Raw genomic sequence first — 20,486 nt, 5'->3', positions numbered from 1 at the left:
ACACACACATATATATATATATATATATATATATATATATATATATATATATATATATACAGAGAGAGAGAGAGAGAGGACACAGGGTGAGTTGAAGATGAAAGGAAGATATCTAAAAGAAATAAAATCAAATTAAGGGATGAGAGAGGAACATATTGAGAGAGGGAGATAGGGAGAGATAGAATGGGGTGGATTATCTCACATAAAGGTGGCAAGAGGCAGCAGTTCTGTGGGAGGAGGGGAGAGGGCAGGTGAGGGGGGAATATCTCATCAGATTGGGCCTGAGGAGAGAATACCATACATACCCAGTTGGATATCTTACCCCACAGGAAAGAAGAGGGAAGAAGATAAAAAAGGGGGGGGATGATGGAGGGGAGGGAAGATGGGGGTGGAGGTAATCAAAAACAAACACTTTGGAAAGGGACAGGGTCAAGGGAGAAAATTCAATAAAGGGGGATGGGTTGAGAAGGAGCAAAATATAGTTAGTCTTTCACAACATGAGTATTGTGGAAGGGTTATACGTAATGATACACATGTGGCCTATGTTGAATTGCTTGACTTCTTGGGGAGGGTGGGTGGGAAGAGAGGAGGGGGGAGAATTTGGAACTCAAAGTTTTTAAAAACAGATGTTCAAAAACCAAAAAAAAATGTTTTTTGCATGCAACTAGAAAATAAGATACACAGGCAATGGGGAGTAGAAATTTAGCTTGCCCTACAAGAGGGGAAGGGAAAAGGGGATGGGAGGGGAATGGGGTGACAGAAGGGAGGGCTGACTGGGGAACAGGGCTACCAGAACATACGCCATCTTGGAGTGGGTGGGGAGGGTAGAAATGGGGAGAAAATTTGTAATTGAAACTCATAAAAACCAATGCTGAAAACTAAATATGTTAAATAAATAAAAAAAAAACAAATAAAGACATCAGGAATTCCTCTCAAAAAAAAATAAAGAAACTGAGATAATTTCATCAGTGGGCATGATTTTAAAAATGATATATTGCCATCTGCTTTGAAACTTCACCCTAAAAATCATAAGACCTTTCCATCTCATTTGCATCTGAAAACATCCATATGCCTTGTCTCCCTCATTAGAATGTGAGCTCCTTGAGATCAGTGACTGCCTACTTTTGTATTTCTATCTCCACTGCTTAGTATGATGCCTTGCACTTAATGTATGCTCACTGAATGATTTTTCATTCATGAATTGATTGATCGATACTCATACACACAGGTATAAAGGTATATATAAAGGTATAAAGAAGGTACACATAAATATGTAACATAGTGATGATACATCAAATGAAATATTGTTTAAAGAAGATAGTTGTGAACATACGAGTTCCACCGTGTGGAACCCCATCTATCATCTCTAATGGGAGATGATCTATTCAAAGACGCAGATCCAGTCCCATGTTTTAAATATACTCTATCCTCACCTCTACATAATAAATAGATAAAGAGAGGAGGATAATGCATTTATCAAGTACTTACTATGTTTCACACACAGTGGTAAATTCTGCAAATAAAGCAGAAGCAAGAAAGACAGTCCTTTCCTACAAAGAGCTTACATTGTAAAGGTGGAAAACAACATATAAAGGGAAGCTACAAATAGGAAGAATGTACAAGCAGTTTATCTTGTGGAGATGGCCAGGGAAGTGGTGTGGAAGGTTGATCCTGAGCAAGATAAGAGGGGAAAAACTCATCTATTAGAACTAGGTGTCCCTGAGGAAGAGTCCAGGGTTCTGATGGATCAGGGAGTGGGGAGATTGAGATGATTGCTGGAATTCAGGGGACAAGATGTGAAAAACTTCTCTTTTCTAGAAAGTACTACCTTCTTTTGATTAGAATGTAACCCTTGGGAATAGAGATTATTTCATTCTTTGTATTCATATCCATTTCCTGGAACATGATACATATTTTGATTACTATAAAAAATCACAACTTGTATGTGATAAATGGCATAAACTATGCTATTGAACAACTTTATTTTTATAGAGGGACAGGGCTTGGTGAAGTGTCAAGAGTGAGTTAACAAATAGGAAAACCATGTACTGATAGATTAGTAAAGTAGCTTAAAGAAGGGCTCCAAAATATCAGTTAGTCCTTCCATGTATAATTAAAGGGGAGGGTGTGGAGAGGCATCTCATCAAATAAGAAGGCAAGGATAAACTGTTGGAATAGGCACCCATGACTATGAACCCACAGACCCAGTGAATCATGGACCCATTCTCAAACAGAAATATAGATACACCTAGGATTCCTATTTATAGACTAGGAATACACTTAGAAATGAATGTGACTGGTCAGTACCTCAATAACTTCAAAGATTGGAAATGAATTTTGTGACAATTGAAGAGACTATAAAACTATCAGTCCGCATAACCGAAATGTCCAGAAGATGGTGTCAGAATTGGTCTGCCAAAGAAGATGAGATTTCTTAGCACTACTAATTTCAAAAATAAAACTTAGAAAAGATGTAGACACCCATAAATTCTTTCCATTATAGAACAGCTGTCATTGAGTCTGTTATTCCTCAGACAAGGAGATCTAAGGAAGAAAACTCTTCTTGGTTCTTGGCTTTGCCAATCACACAGTAGGATGTAAAAAGGTTAGACATCACTGTGAGAACATTTGTGTTCAATTCAGTGATGAAGAAAAGGTATTTTTCAATAGGCTTGAGCATTCTTTTGGGTATGCTTGCAAGACAGTTTACTTTAATGAATATAATTAACACAAACCATTCTAAGCACATTAATACTCTTTAGATTAATAAGCTAATTGCAATTTATAATCTCTCAGGGAAAATGCTTGGCAACTTTGGCAAACAATGCAACTTACAATGAACATTCCACAGTTCATTTTTTTCTTTAGTTTTCAGATAATATTTTCAAATTTGTGGCAAGGACCTTTCCCGCTATTTCTGGATTAAAAGATTAATGGTAATTGCTTTCAATTGGAAGGTGGTCTCCCTCACCACACTTCCTTCACAGTGTGGCATCAATCTGAATTCCTAGTTATAAAAGAGTAGTGGATCATTATATAAAATAGGGTTTAATAGGGCAGTTCACATGAACTACTCATTAGTTCTTTGAAGGACATGCCCTACTTGACACACTTATTTCACCATAATTATAGAACCAAATCTAATATGAATCTAATGTTAAATAATCTATCAGAATGTTACTTGATAATAGCATTGAATGTTGGATTCAATTTGATTTCAAGCACTATTTTTTTAAAGAAAAAAGAGTATATAAAACCTATTTGCAGAGCCTTGTGATGTATGCAATTAAAAATAATTTTCAACAGCATAATGTCAAATATGAAGAAATAATGAAAAAGAGGCTATATAGCAATCACTATACAAAAAAGATATGTTTTTCCTTTATGCTTCATTATTTCTCTTAGTTTGATGCCTGGGAAAAGGAGGGTTATTTTGCAAGAAATAGTATTAGATGCTAAAGTTTAAAATGAATGCAACAGCTCCCTAATGTGGATCATGAGACTATTTTTGAAATAGTGTCTTGAAAAGAGAACAACTTTACATGTCTAAAGAATAAATATGTCAAGGGCCCCTCATTTTACATTCCCTCCATATTTTTTAAGAGCAGCAATTCTTTCAATTTTCCTCCAGTATCTCCAGTGTCTAGTCCTAAGGCAGAGTGCTCAATAAATGGTTGTTCATTGATTGAATGATGGATTGATAGAATAATCATCTGGTTCAGCCATCCCCATTTTTGTAGACGAGCAAACTGAAGACTAGGATGGCTGCATAACTCATCCAGGGTCACACAGGTGATAAGCACTAGAGAAAAACAGCTTCATCTTAGAATTCTGTTTGTCTTAAGAGGTAGTTTTTCCCCCTAAAACTGAACACTGTATTTTTTTAAATAATGCCATATTTACATAATAACAAAATAATATAAAACAATAAACCCCTCAAATTGCAATCCATCATTCATGCTTTGATGGGATGGGACAGTGCTAAAATTGTAGCCAGGGAAACATAAAACCTGCAGCTATATAGATTGGAGCAGCAAGTCAGGAACATGAACCACAGATATGCTAGAGAAATTTGGAGACTACAGCAATGTTATACTGATTTCAGCTCAGAGTTTGGATTCTGAAAAATTCATACTGGGAGGCAAGCTGTCAGACAACACTGTAGATCAGACCACTTAGGTTGATGAAAGTTTGTACTTCACTTGAGCTGCCTCTGAGATTCTTGAAAAGCACATGAGTCAGAGGAAACAATGACAGGACCCTGATTAATACATATCAAGGCCATAAAACCTCTACCATTCCATCCCAAAGTATGTAGAGATAGACCATGATGAATTTCAAGTTGAGAAAGTGAGGCTGGATGAAATGAGTAAACAGAAAAAGAAATAGAACATAAAGATATATTTTGGATACAGGAATGTTCAGGGCACAAACACAAATAATGAGGAAAACTCCAAAATATCTCTGAACAAAACTTTAAACAAAAACACAACTATTTTACAAGGTATATTAGAATTCCTAGAAGAAATGAAGCATCAAATACTATTTATTGCAAAATATCTTTCCGCTTCCCTAGCACAAAATCAAAGAAAGAGATTGAATACGGAAATGTATACAACTCGCCCACCGAAAATAGGGATGGAAAGGATCCTATAAAACAAAATTGACAATTCTGATTACTTAAAATTGAAAAATTTTTATGCAATCAAAACAAAAAGGGAAATGGGTAACTGAAAGAAAAAAAAAAACCTTTGTGACTAGTTTCTCTGATAAATTATATTTAAGTTAATAATACCATAACATCATATTAATATGACATAAAATGTATATGTAATATAATAAACTACATAATAATGCCTATATATATATATATATATATTATAAGAGGTGATTCAAATATAGGAAACCATTCTCAAGTAGACAAAGAGTCAAATGATAAGAATATGTAGTTCTCAAAAGATGAAATCTGAGTTAAAAAGAGATATATAAAGAACTGCTACAAAATCTTTAATGATTAGAGAAACCCATATAAAAATAAATCTGATGATATACCTTATACCTATCAGATTGGCCAAGATGTCAAAAAAGGAAAATGACAATTGTTGGAAGGCTGCAGGAAGGCAAGCACACTAATACATTATTGGTGGATCTGGGAATTTGTTCAATACTTTAAAAAGGCAATTTGACACCACATTCAGATTTTTTTTTAAAAAGGACTAAGATCTTTGATATCAGGGACCTCCTTTTAGTACCTAGTGCATAGCATAGTGCAGGACAAATCACCAACAGAGAAAATATGAAAGAGAAAATAAAAGTGTATCAGAAATCCTAGCTTCCATTAAATAGCAAACAATTTTTTTTAAAAAAATATAATATAAAGAATCACAAAAAATAAAACATCCAACATCAATGAAAACTTTACTTCAAGGGCTGGAATATCAAATCAGAAAATAGAATTCCTGAAAATGGAGAATGTTGAAAATATCTTGTATTCTATACAGTGGAAGGATGACAAAACCAATGACAACGCCAGTTCAATTGAATAAGAAACAGAAAGCTTGAATATCACTACTGAAAAACCAAAGAGTTATACTAAGGTAGGTGATGGCAAATCTACAAAATGGAAAGAGCATGGCTTGATAAGATCATCATTATTTAATCCAAAACTTAAGAATGTTGCTGGAATTCCTAGCAGAGCACTCTATCATTTCTTTTCTCAGACATGAGTCTGTTTTGACCTTTCTTAACAGAAGATATCCCATCTCCGTTACCAAAAGAAAAAATTTTCAGTATTTCTTTCAAATATATGCCACAAAAATGTGTGTGTATATATGTGTGTGTGTGTGTGTGTGTGTGTGTGTGTGTGTGTTAGGGAAAGCACTTGCAGCTTTTTGGAAAACATCTACATACTGTTTTTTTTAATCCATAAACACTTAGAACTATATGTGCATAAGTCTTTGTCAAAAAGTCCTATGTATATGAAGACCAATTTGTTATCATTGTGTTACTTACTGAACAAGTTGTCTAAACTCACCATAATATTTATACTACTGATGACTACAAAGCCTCTGACTTGGAGAGAAAAATGTATAAAATAGGCTCGAATATAGAACAAAAGCTGGGATATTTCAAGTCCATATGGAAAATGGCCCTCAATTTGAAACATATCAGCACAATAATGTCAAGAACAATTGATATCAAATATAGTATGGTTTTAGAGAGACAACGTAAGCCCATTATGGTTTTCCCTGATTTCAGTTCCTTTTTTATTTCCCCTGAATTGAAGGAAATGTGGCTTCTAGATCTGAGGACCTACACTAAAATATCTTATTTTCATAATGTGAATTGATGGAATAAAGTATCTCCTTCATTTTGTGGATTTGTTTCTCCAGTTATCATGTCATTGGGACTCAATAAGTATTCAATTCTTAATATACACTGAGGAAAGCTAGAAACTAAAGGCTTTGACTTTGAATCTGGAGAACAAATTAAACCAATTTACAAAAGAAATACTTAAAAAATACCTTAGCCTACTTCAGGCAAGAGAAACACAGCCTAAAGCTATCAAGGAGAGCTCTGCAGATGATTAAAAATGAAACAAAACATCTATGCATTTTTCATTTATTTATATATGTTATGAATATATATTTATGTATTTTCCTTTATATGTTTTACATCAGCTTTATTTACCAATATATCCCTCCACCATCTACCAAAATGTCACTCATAATAAAATAATAAAATAAAATAATAAAAGGAAATTAAGAAAATTTATCAACCTATTAGTCATTGCAACCATTATAAATTGTGTTCCATCTCCTTAGGTCCCACGTATGAAAAGAGAGGAAGGAGATGCATTTTCACTTTTATTCTTTTTTTTAATTTAATATATTTAATATATTTAGTTTTCAGCATTGATTTTCACAAGAGTTTGAATTACAAATTTTCTCCCGATTTCTACCCTCCCCCCCCACTCCAATATGGCGTATATTCTGGTTGCCCTGTTCCCCAGTCAGCCCTCCCTTCTGTCACCCCACTCCCCTCCCATCCACTTTTCCCTTCCATTCTTGTAGGGCAAGAGAAATTTCTATGCCCCATTGCCTGTGTATCTTATTTTCTAGTTGCATGCAAAAACTCTTTTTTCGTTGTTTTTGAACATCTGTTTTTAAAACTTTGAGTTCCAAATTCTCTCCCCTCTTCCCTTCCCACCCACCCTCACTAAGAAGGCAAGCAATTCAACATAGGCCACATGCATATCATTATGTATAACCCTTCCACAATACTCGTGTTGTGAAAGACTAACTATATTTTGCTCCTTCCTAACCTATCCCCCTTTATCCAATTTTCTCCCTTGACCCTATCCCTTTTCGAAAGTGTTTGTTTTTGACTACCTCCTCCCCCATCTGCCCTTCCTTCTATCATCCCCCCTTTTTATCTTCTTCCTCCTTCTTTCCTGTGGGGTAAGATACCCAATTAAGGGTGTATGGTATTCCCTCCTCAGGTCAAATCTGATGAGAGCAAGATTCACTCATTCCCCCTCCCTGCCTCCTCTTCCCTTCCTACAGAACTGCTTTTTCTTGCCATTTTTATGTGAGATAATTTACCCCATTCTATCTTTCCCTTTCTCCCTCTCTCAATATATTCCTCTCTCATTCCTTAATATGATTTTATTTCTTTTAGATATCATCCCTTCATCTTCAACTCACCCTGTGGCCTCTCTCTCTATATATATATATGCATATGTATTTATATACACACATACATATATACATACATACACACACATATACATATATATATATACATACACACACATACACACACACATATATATGTGTGTGTGTATGTGTGTGTGTGTGTGTGTGTGTGTGTGTGTGTGTGTGTATGCATATTCCCTTCAACTACCCTAATACTGAGGTCTCATGATTTACACACATCGTCTTTCCATGTAGGAATGTAAACAAAACAGTTCAACTTCAGTAAGTCCCTTGCGATTTCTTTTTCTTGTTCTTTTTCTTGATTACCTTTTCATGCTTCTCTTGATTCTTGTGTTTGAAAGTCAAATTTTCTATTCAGCTCTGGTCTTTTCACTGAGAAAGCTTGAAAGTCCTCTGTTTTATTGAAACTCCATATTTTTCCTTGGAGCATGATACTCAGTTTTGCTGGGTAGGTGATTTTTGGTTTTAATCCAACTCCATTGACCTCCAGAATATCATATTCTAAGCCCTTCAATCTCTTAATGTAGAATCTGCTAGATCTTGTATTATTTTGATTATGTTTCCACAATACTCAAATTGTTTCTTTCTGGATGCTTGCAGCATTTTCTCCTTGATCTGGGAGCTCTGGAATTTGGTGACAATATTCCTGGGAGATTTCTTTTTGGGATCTATTTGAGGAGGCGATCGATGGATTCTTTCAATTTCTATTTTGTCCTGTGGCTCTAGAATATCAGGGCAGTTCTCTTTGACGATTTCTTGAAAGATGATATCTAGGCTCTATGGCTTTCAGGTAGTCCAATTATTTTTAAATTATCTGTCCTGGATCTATTTTCCAGGTCAGTGGTTTTTAAATGAGATATTTCACATCATCTTCCATTTTTTTTTCATTCCTTTGGTTCTGTTTTATAATATCTTGATTTCTCATAAAGTCACTAGCTTCCACTTGCTCCAATCTCATTTTGAAGGTAGTATTTTCTTCAGTGGTCTTTTGGAGCTCCTTTTCCATTTGGCTAATTCTGCCTTTCAAGGCATTCTTCTCCTCACTGGCTTTTTGGAGCTCTTTTACCATTTGAGTTAGTTTATTTTTTAAGGTGTTGTTTTCTTCAGTGTATTTTTCAGTATTTTTTGGGGTCTCCTTTAGCAAGTCATTGACTTGTTTTTCATGGTTTTCTCACATCCTTCTCATTTCTCTTCCCAATTTTTCCTCTACTTTTCTAACTTGCTTTTCCAAATCCTTTTTGAGCTCTTCCATGGCCTGAGACCAGTTCATGTTTTTCTTGGAGGCTTTTGATATAGGCTCTTTGACTTTGTTGACTTCTTCTGGCTGTATGTTTTGGTCTTTGTTGTTTGTGGGTTGAGAAGTCTGCTGCAGCTCACTGATTCAGGGCGCTAGGGCATGCTCTGCCCGGCTCCTGGTCTGGTTAGTCTGCGCCACCCATGCTAGGCTCTGCTCTGCTCCCAGCTCCGTGCAGAATAGACCTTACCCAGAGACCATCCAGGCTGTCCTGGGCTAGAGCCCTGCTTCTCTCCGCTATTTTGTGGGTTCTGCAGTTCTTCTCTGTTTTTTTTGGTGTTTGTGGGTTGAGAAGTCTGGTAACTGCCACAGCTCACTGTTTCTGGGCGCCAGGGCCCGCTCTGCCCGGCTCCTGGTCTGGTTGGTCCACGCAGCCCTGCTGGGCTCTGCTCCGCTCCCAGCTCTGTTCCTGAAAGACCTCCTCCAGGCTGTCCTGGGCTGGAGCCCTGCTTCCCTCTGCTATTTTACAGGTTCTGCAGTTCTAGAATTGGTTCAGAGCCATTTTTATAGGTTTTTGGAGGGACTTGGTGGGGAACTCATGCTAGTCCCTGCTTTCCAGCTGCCATCTTGGCTCCGCCCCCTCCACTTTTATTCTTTAGGTCAACATGTGATCATCATAATTATGCGGCTTTCAGTTTTGATTGCTGTTATTATTTATTCTATCTACATTGTTATAGTTATTATGGCTATTATTTTCGTCAATCTGCTTATTTCATTTTGCTTCAGTTGCTAAAAGTTTTCTGATGAATCTCTGTATCCTTCATATTATATGTCATGGCATGGTAATATTTTAATACGCTCATATGCTGCTATTGGTTTATCATTTCCCTGCTGATAGGCATCTACTTTGTTTGCTACCATAAATAGTATTATAAATACAGGTTGTCTCAAACGTCTTACTGTAGTTTTAAATGACTAAATCTTATAAATTCATTAAGATTTTGGGTGTATTAGGGTGAATTTAGGGCCATTTGCAGGAACTTCACAGTACCTTTCTTTTTCTACCTCCATAGCGTGTATGTCTAGCACTAGGATCTCTGCAGAGGGTGTGGAGATTTCACTCACATTTATAGCATAATTGCAGATTATTTTACGTAATGTTTGAAAAAATTTGTAGCTCCATCAACAGTATGTTTGTCTTTCCATATGCCTTCCAACATTGATTATTCCCAGTTTGTCATCTTTACCATGTTGGAGTTATTCTGATGTTTTTATTTTTCTTATTAATGATTTAGAGTAATGTTTCATATGGTTGTTAATCACTCACAATTCTTCATATGAGCATTATTTCTTCACATCATTTCTTTGGCTGGATATTCTAAGATGTTTACTATATTTGAAATAAAAACACAACAGGAAAATGTATTTAAAACAATTGACACCTGTGGAATACTACTTTTAATATACTGTTCTAAAACTGAAAAGAACCATAGCAAATTTGAAAACTATATTAACAAAAACTTTCATAATATTAATCAGAGACAGTCTCGTTACCCAAAGGCAAATAGAAAAAAGTCATGCTTCTACTCAAAACCTTGTTAAAACAAATTTTTAAAGGAGAAAAAGAATTTATAGAGATTCTCAGAAGTCATGATAGACAGAAAAGTTTTGGTTTTTTTTAACAAAAAGACATTACTTCACTGAGCAATAGCACACAATGGCAACAGGTATTCACCATTGGATTTGTTGAATGTAATCACAAGTAGTCTACTTCCAGATGAAATCCATGCATGAGCTAATATTAAAGAGTAGAATCCAAAGGCCTTCCATGAATGATATCCACATGAACTCAGCAAATATATGCTACATGGAGAAGGGCTGAACCAGTGGCTGAATCTCCCAGGTTGCCTTATGTAAACAGAGGATTTGATGATAGCAGTTTCTGAACAAGGCAGTACCACCAGATGTGACAGAAGAGTTATGTTTAAGGAACTAAGACTTAATGATCAAAGCAGTAGAAACCGTATAGCGGAGTACTGCAGCCAGCAAAAATCTGGCACTTGGTGAAAACATAGGAGATCATGATCTGGTGGCTAGAATTTTAAATGAAAAGTTTGCTATTTTTCATAGATTGATATACCACAAATCCTTATCCTACAAATGGAATAATAGCTGTGCATTTTATTTCATTAGTATAGGGAACGCCCAGAGGAGAAAGGTCCCTATACCAATGTAGGGTGGAACTTTCTCTACAACTTAGACTTAGAGCATTGCCTGGAGAACTAAGAGGTTAAGTGATTTGCCCAAGGTCACAAGCATTATGTTTCAGAGCCAGGGTTGAACTGAGATCTCCTTGACTTCCAGGCTAAACCTCCATCCACTACCTCATGCTGCCTCTTGACAACATGCAGATATGTATTATGAGTACAGACTTCAAGATACTCCAGAACACTCAACCAATAAATTTACCTGGAACTAATATTACAGAAACAGGCATGACACTGATTCATAAAAACTCAAGAACACCATTTAATATAAATGTCGTTGTACAATGTTTTCACAATTTCCAAGTTACAGATATTGAAAAGCTCTCTCCCAAAGAAGACCATATCACATGGGATGAGGTACATATCATTCCTTCGCTACTACATCTGCTTTAGGAATTGTACCAAGCATCCTTTCTATAAAAATACAGAAGATGCATCTATTCCGTAAGACAGTTCAAATACAAGAAACAGTTATTATATCCATTTTTCAGTAGTCTGCAGAACATTAAATATAGTAGGATAGTGGCTTGTCCCAGGACCATTTGTATTAGATCTTCCCTGAACAAGATGGGATGAATGATTTTTCTATAATAATGATAACAACCATTATAATACATCCATTTATATAGGACTTTAAAGTTAGCAAATTGATTTAACTGTAGACTCATTGACCCTTTGAGGTATCAGAAGCATTACTATACTCATTTTGTAAATAAAGAAATTGATATTCATAGAGGACAAATCCCAGTTTTCATATGGTGGCAATGATTTCAATGCTTCAATGATTTTCTCAGACTCTGAATCTAACTTATGAATAATTTGCATACATAACATGGTAATGAATCTTAACAGCATGGTCATTCCTTCCAGTGAGATAGACTGCAGCCTATCCCCACTGTTCATATGGTACAATCCTTCTTCAAACTTTTCCACAAGTCCTTCATAGAGACTGAACTATTTCCTAACACACACCTCTTAGAAAGCTCTTCAAAGGTTACCTCAACTCCTATCTTCTACATGAGACCCTTCTGCATTGTCCTGGTTGTTGGTTTTGCCTTCTCCCAACTTCCTGAATTTACTGAATATACATTTTATTTTTCAGGAGGCAGAATGACAGTATGGACAGGGAGTCAGAGTCAAGAAGACCTGGCTTCTAGTTCTGCTCATATCTGTAAAAAGTGCTTAGTACAATTGCTGGCACATAGTAGGTGGTGTATTAATGTTTATTCCCTTCCCCTTCACTTCAACATTTCTTGGCTATGTGATACTTGGCAAATCATTTAATATTACATTGACAGAAGGAGTTTCTTCATCTGGGTCTTACCAATGCCAATAAAATAACAAGGCAGGTCCAATCTATATGTCTTGTGTTTACTTACCCACATTACATGTTTCCCACCAACAGAATTTAAACTCCTTGAGCATAGTTGGTGGGTGTGTACGTATGTGTGTGTATGTGTATGTGTATATGTATGTATATGTATGTATATATGCACATGCATACACATGTATGTGTATGTATGTAGGTATGTGTATATATGTATGTAATATATGTATGGACACACACACATACACCCTAGTCCCCTTCACAGTAGCCCTCAGATTTTAGGTCCCTGATATGCCTTTTGAAAATTCAGTTGGTCAGATTGAATAGAGCATCTGCCCTCTGCTTCTTTGATTATTTTATGTATACTGGTGAAGTATTTGGGTTGTGTAGTTTTTATCCTCATGGAAAACATGTAAGGAAATGTAAATCACAAGATCATTTGGGGTCTTCTCTAAAGTCCTACTCTGACATTTCATCTATATGCTCTGTAAGGTTTTACCAGTGGGCCATAAGCTCTGGTAGGGCCTAGCCTATAAGCTAGAATGGTATTCAGTCAGGGACAGCTTAGCTAAGTTCAGAAATGGTCATGAACAAGAAGCTGACCACGAAATGATGGATTTCATTGGTCACAGTAACTCATGAAGAGCATTGAATAAGGCTTAAAATGGTCAAGATTTCTGCTACTGATGGATGAAAAGATGTTAGCTCATAGATTATAAATATTGTGATTGTATTTCTAAGAAATTCATTTAATCAAATACTGAATTTCCTTACTGAGTGTAGCAGGCAACTGCACAATCGTTATACATATTATTGATAATAATTTTTATGATTTAGAACCTACTGCTCCAAGAGGAAAAATTGACTAGAGAAGTTATTTAAAATCTTCAGGCAAATGACAAATAAATTGGATAGAAACTTGAAAAAGTCATTTGAAGAGAATGTATATTTCAAAAAAAATATCTATTATTTGGATGCCAACCAAAAACTTTTTTAAGTATCCTCTGTGGACTAAAACGTGTACTTCAAGCTTTTGGCATGTAATCTAAGGGTTTGAAGAATTCTCATCATAATATGCTCCTCCTTAAGTATTTTCAACAGTTTATATTAACATCATAGTATTTAGTTCTGAAGGAGGCTATTATTCTTTTAGTTCAAGTCCATGACACAGGAAATAAAGGCACTTGGCTAAAGGCCAAAAGGTATTAATCAACAGAGCCTGATTTCAAATCTAGGGTTTCTTACTATCTACACATTCAAATAGAGTGTTCTTAGCCTGGAATTCCTGGCCCTCCACTCTCTTGTCCTTGAGCCACAGATAGGAATTTTTGTATCTTGGGCAAATTAAGTTGAGTTTTGGGTGTTAAAAAAATATTTCCCCAAAATGCCTCATACTCCAATGGGACTGAAAGAAGATGATGAGTTCTACAGTAAGATTATGCCATGGTGACTGGACACTGGGAATCATGGCTTGGAACAGGCAATGGGGAGTGATGTCATGCCTTGAGACTAAGGTCATAGAGCATGTCATGTCAGGTAGGAAGCTCCAACTGTGGGAAATAAATGAAGCTCTTTCTCAAGGTGCCAGTTTCCCAGCCCCCATCATTGCTCTCCTTATTCACCTTCATGGTTTTACTTCTACATTTCAAGCATTATCTCTGAATATTATCTCAGAGGAATCATTTATTACAGCAAAATTTCCCTGTTATCTGTCTCAAAATATTAATTTCTTTCCTCTGAGCATTGGTTTGTGTTCTTTCCCATATTTTCCCATATAATTCCTATCTATCCTTCAAGGCTCAGTTTAAACCCCACCTCTTATATGGAACTTTCTCTAATAACCCTGGACATAATTATCTTATCTTTTATTTCTATAGCATGTATTTCCTGTGCCCCCCTTTCTTGGTGAGAGTTAAATGGATAGGGCATTGGCCTTGGAATCAGGAAGGATAGAGCTCAAATATCATCTCTGACAAGTAAGAACTATGTGACTGTTGTCAAGTCACTAAAACTCTCTGGCCCTTTGTTTCCTCATCTACAAAATAGACTAAGATTATCTGCAGTACTCACCTTACACGGTTTTTGTTAGGCTCAAATGGGCACATGTCATATCAAATTATTTGCAGCCACTAAAGCCAAGACAACTTTCACCTCAGACTCATAAAATCCCTCTTTCCCTTCAAAGTTGATTCTAGTAATTTCTCTAAGATAATGGTTTTCCTGATACTGCCAGTTGTTACTACTCTCCCCAGTCCCCAAACTATTTGTATTTTAAAAAATATATATTTTGGGGCAACTAGGTGGCACAGTGAGTAGAGCACTGGCCCTGGAATCAGGAGGACCTGAGTTCAAATCCAACCTCAGACACTTGACACACTTACTAGCTGTGTAACCCTGGGCAAGTCACTTAACCCCAATTGCCTTGCCTTCCCCCCTCCAAAAATATTTTGTATTTACTTAAATATATGCCTATTTATATATTATTTCCCCCTAGTAAAATTTAAGGTCTTGAGGTCAATTTCAATTTTGTCTTTGTATTCCTAGTTCTTAGCTGGTGCTTTGCATATGTAATGGCCACTTAATAAATATTTTCTATCAGACATTGTCTTTTCTTGTTAGTTTTATTGATGATCTGTTATATTAGGAAGGCAGAATTTATGATTTCAAAGAGAATCTCATATATACCTAAAAGGTCCGGAACCGCAGGATATAAGGAATTCTCTAGGCAGAAGGCAGGAGAACTAAAGCATGTATTTACACTCCACAATAACAAGCCCACAAACCAGCGTCCCCATTTTGATATTTTCATCAAAAGCTTCCAGGCCCAAAAAGTCCACCTTACAAGGGTAATCAGAAGGCCACAGAGAAGCGAGATGGTATAAGACAAAATCGTATACATGCTTCCCCTCTATGGTAAGAAGATTACCCACTAGCCTCTAGTCAGCTCTGCTACCGGCAGCTCAGCTTCGGCTGTAGGTGTCTCTGGTTCCAACCGGAAAAGGAAAGGAGGATCTTCAAGCTGTCCTCTCCCCTCTTATAGAGTTTTTGACATCATCAAGCGCCGCCTGAACGACCAGGGCCGATTGGTTCTTGACTTGGCCCCTCCCCCAGCGTAGACCACGTTAACACACCTCCCCTCAGCCAGCGCCACGACTCATCACACAGGAAGCTCTGGTCCTGCCCCGGAAGAGCAAGCCCCAGCATCCAGGGAAGCTCAGTGAGGCGAGCTGAGTCATTCAAAGAAAACAAAGTCCATTCTGGCTACATCTGTCCATCTCTTATCTCTTTAGCTAAACTTCAAATGTTTTTAAGAGTAAGGATCAAAATATAGTGTTTTAAGGTTGGCATAGTTATTTATACATAAATACATATATGTATATATATGTATGTGTGTGTTTATATATATGCATATATATGTTATCTCAATCAATCAGTAAACATTTATTAAATGCTTATTATGTGCCAGACACTGTACCAAGTGGTGGGGATTCAAAAAAGGGGCAAAAGACAGTCTCCACCCTCAAGGAGCTAATCCAATCTGATCTAATAGGGGAAACAACATGCAAACAAATACATGCAAAGTAAGCAATATACAGGATAAATAGGAAATAATTAAAAGAGAGAAAGCACTAGAATTAAGAGGAGTTGGGGAAAGCTTCCTATAAAAGGTCAAATTTTAGTTGGGATTTCACTGAAGCCAAGGATGTCAGCAGTCAGAGTTGAGGAAAGGCATTCCAGGCTTGGAGGACAGCCAGAGAAAATGTATGGAGATGAGAGAGGAAATGTCTTATTTGAGGGATAGCTAGGAGGCCAATGTCTCCTGACAAAAGAATATTTGTTGCGCAGTAAGGAATAAGGAGATTGGAAAGGTTAGAGGGGGCTGGATTATGGAGGACTGTGAATTCATTTAATTCTTAGAGAAACCTGGGAACTAAGTGCTATTATTATCCCCCTTTACCAGATGAAGAAACTGAGGCACAGAGAGGTTAAATGGTTTGTCATAGAGCTAGTGAATGATTCAGGATTCAAATTCAGGTCTTCCTGACTAGAAATCAAACATTCTATCCACTCTACCACATTATGTTGTTGTTTAGTTATTTGAGTTGTGTCTGATTCTTCATGGCCCCATTTGGTATTTTCTTGGCAAAGATATTGGAAGGGTTTACCATTTCCTTGTCCAGTTCTTTTTACAGATGAGGAAATGGAGGTACACAGGGTTATGCCAAGGGTCATGGACCAAATAAGTGTCTGAGTCCAGATTTGAACTTAGGCCTTCCTAACTCTAGTCCTGGTGCTCCCTATCACCTACCTGCCATGTAATATATTTCTCTGTATAAGTGTCAATGTGCTAGGTAGGTATAGTGCATTCCATAGAATTGCAGACTACATAAATATTGAGAACTGAGAGAATAATGGAGGTATTTGGAATCCACAAGACCCAATATAATGCATTCCATTCCATTAATGTTTTAATTCCTAGCATTCAATAGATCATCTCTGTTGTAAATAGAATGATTGTCATCTCAGTCACTCACACTCAAAACACTGATTCTTCTTTCACTCCATCAATCCCTAAATCTTGTTTCTGTCTTTCAATACCTGTCAAACCCAAACCCTTCTCTGTATGCCCACTGCCACAGCAGGACTACACCACCCTCATATCTTTTGTCAAGAATTATGCTTTCACTTTTATGCTCAATTTTCCCTTCCAATGCATTTACCACAATGCTTTGATTAGACTCAAAGATTTGCATCCTAAATTAATTTCAAAATCCTTAGCCTGGCACTAAAGGTCTTCTGTGACATGGCCATAGGCCTTCTTCCCAATATTATTCTCCATTTTTATCCTTCACAAACTTTATGTTCCATCCAACCTGGATAATTTACTTTTTCCTAAACATATCCCATGCTTTCCCACCTGCAAGTTTTTGTTCACACTGTTTTCTCCATCTGGAATACTGTTTTCCTAGCTTCACCTGCCTGACTCTTACCTATCCTTCAAACCTGAACTTAAATTCCATCTCCACACTTTCTTGATTCTACAACCAGTACTGCCTCTTTACACTTCTCTTGTTATACCTTCTCTCTATATCTTCAATGTATTTGTATGTACATCTTATATTTCATAATCTGTAAGCTCCATGGGTCCTAGGACTCTTTCTTAATCAGAGTAAGCATAATAAATGCTCAATAAATATGTGTGGAATGGAAGGATGGATGAGTGGAAGGTGGATCCTCTAACTCTCCAGCATTCAGTCTTGCGTTATGTCAGGGTTCAAGCAAACCATGGCTGAAAGGCCAAATCTAACTCACAGCAGGTTTTTATATGACTAGGTTACTAAGAATGTTTTTTTTTGAATTTTTAAATACTATAAAACTTTATTTAAATAAAGTTTACTCAAAACTTTATTTAAATAAAGTTTACTCAAAACTTTATTTAAATAAAGTTTATGTGAAGCTTTACTTAAAGTTTATATAAAGCTTTACTTAAAACTTACTTAAAAGCTTGCTTAAAGTTTACTTAAAACTTTAAAGTTTATTTAAAATTTTAAAGTTTAAATTTATTTAAAGTTTACTTAAAATTATTTTTAAAAAGTTTGAATAAAGCTTTATTTAAAATTTTACTTTAATAGCATAAGGCTTATAGTATTAAGGCAATTAGTTATTTTTAGTAATTGCTAACATAAAAACAATGTGTTCCTTCTCTTCCATTACTGATACCTAATTCAAAAGTCCAGAGAAAATCACATACATTTAAGCAAGGCAGGAAAGAAAAAATACCTACCTATATAGATCATTTTAATAAGATAACTTCATATTTATCATTTTAAAGTTTACAAAAGATTTTACTCACAATGGCTTTTTGAGAAAATGCAAGGGTTATTATTTGCGTTTTATAGAAAATGAGGATGAAAGTGGTTCCATGATTTACTCAGTCACACATTGCTAGTAATGTAAAAATTCAGATTAAAATGACAATAGCTCTTATTTCTATAGAATTTTAAGGTTCATAAAACTTATTTTGTCACTACATGTCTCCTGCTCCCAAGGTGAGCTCACTATCCCACAGTGCCTTTCTCAGGATCATGGATTTTTAGAAGTGGAGAGAATGTCAGCTTCCACCTAATTTAATCCTTACATGATCAGGAAGCATCAGTACAATATACCCAATAAATGTTCATCTAACTTCTTCAATACCTCCTCAAGTTGCCCATTTTATTTACGGATAGTTGTAACTTTTTTCATATTTTTCTACCACATAACTTTCCCTTGTTGTTCCTGGTTCCGCTTTCTGGGGCCAAACAGAACAAATCTGATCCCTTTTCCACATGACTGCCCTTCAGATACTTGAAGATTAAAACTGTGTCTCCCACAAAGTTTTATTTTCTCTACGCTAAATTACCTAATTCCTTCAAATGATCCTTATATGATACGGACTTAAGGTTCTTCAGGATTCTAGTTGCCCTCTTCTGAATAGCCTGCTGTTTGTCAGCATCCATCAACCGTGTCAACCAGAACTCAACGCAATGCTCAAGATATGGTCTATCAAGGACAAAGTACAATGGGCCTAGCAATATACCAGTCCTGAGGTAGTCCGGGATAACATTATCGTTTTGGACTGTCACATCACACTTGAACTCACACTGAGCTCTCAATCTAGTGAAAATATGAGACATTTTTCAGATGAACTGATGGGTTATCCATCATCCCTCCTTCACTCCATATTCATGAAGTTGATTTTTAAGACTCAAATTATCCCCATTGAATGTCATCCAATTAGATTCATTACAACACTCTATCCTGTCAAAAACTTTTGGGACCTTGACTCTATCATCCAGCATGAGAATGACCATGCAAAGCTTTGTCTTACCTAAAAATTTGATAAGGATGCATTTTTACCGAAAAAATTGGTGTTATTTATTTGGCAAATAATTGAGAATTTTTTAAAAAACTCTTCCTGAACTAAAATGACGGATGATCATGATGCACAGAGGAAGCTATTTGCAGAGTTCTAGGACATGTATCACTCCAATATAGGGGTCTAGTAAAGGAGTACAATGGAATTACATCTTCCCTGTTGTCCTGTCTGCTACTGGAGCTGTATGGAGGATGCTTTCAGCAAGGGTGCAGTGGATAAGCTTACATCCTAACTCTTTTACTCATTGACAAAAATCAGTTATTTTATACATCTGTAATAATAATCCTCTGAGCAACAGATACAGAAAAATAATGGCAGGATAGTGATTTGACATAATACTATTTCTGTCTGAACTCTATTGAAAAAGATGAGAAGCTATGGCAACAGGTATGATGAAAACAGCGATAATGAGGATACTTACTACTAGTACTACTACCACCACCGCCACCACCACCACCACCACTACCGCTACCACCACCACCACCACCACTACCACCACCACCACCACCACCACTACCACTACTACCACCACCACTACCACTACCACCACCACCACCACCACCACTACCACTACTACCACCACCACCACCACTATCACTACCACTGCTAAGTCATAGAAATAGCTTATTAATGATTATAGGAGTTAAATAGAAAACAATTTAGGCCGTGTATTTTACACAGAAGAGGGTGGCACAGTGGAAAGAATGTTGTATTTAGAGGGAGAAGTTCTAGGTTTAAATTCTAACTATGTTACTTAATACCTATGTGATTGTGCATGTCATCCACTTATCCTACCATCAACTTCTTCATTTCAAGAATACTTTTAAGGTCTTTTCAAAGACTAGATGACTTGCATCCTATCTTTATATGCATGATTTTATGACTCCTTTGGGAAAGATTAAGTTGGTTTTTAATGTATTCTATTTATGTATCTGTCAGTCTGTGTGTATGTATTTATCTATCTATTTGAGTTCTAAAAGTTGATAGAAGGTAAGATAGTTAAATGAGAAGCTGAGTTCAT

At 36.3% G+C, this 20,486-nt stretch overlaps 1 pseudogene; it reads right to left on the bottom strand.

Annotated features, from left to right (window-relative positions):
• The window catches only part of LOC118851210, a 78,636-nt pseudogene extending 59,590 nt beyond the window's left edge, over nt 1-19,046 (bottom strand).
• Between the last annotated feature and the right edge of the window lie 1,440 nt (nt 19,047-20,486).

The sequence above is a fragment of the Trichosurus vulpecula genome, chromosome 5 (assembly GCF_011100635.1).
Source record: "Trichosurus vulpecula isolate mTriVul1 chromosome 5, mTriVul1.pri, whole genome shotgun sequence".
Classification (NCBI taxonomy): domain Eukaryota; kingdom Metazoa; phylum Chordata; class Mammalia; order Diprotodontia; family Phalangeridae; genus Trichosurus; species Trichosurus vulpecula.
This window is presented reverse-complemented; position numbering and strand designations above follow the sequence as displayed.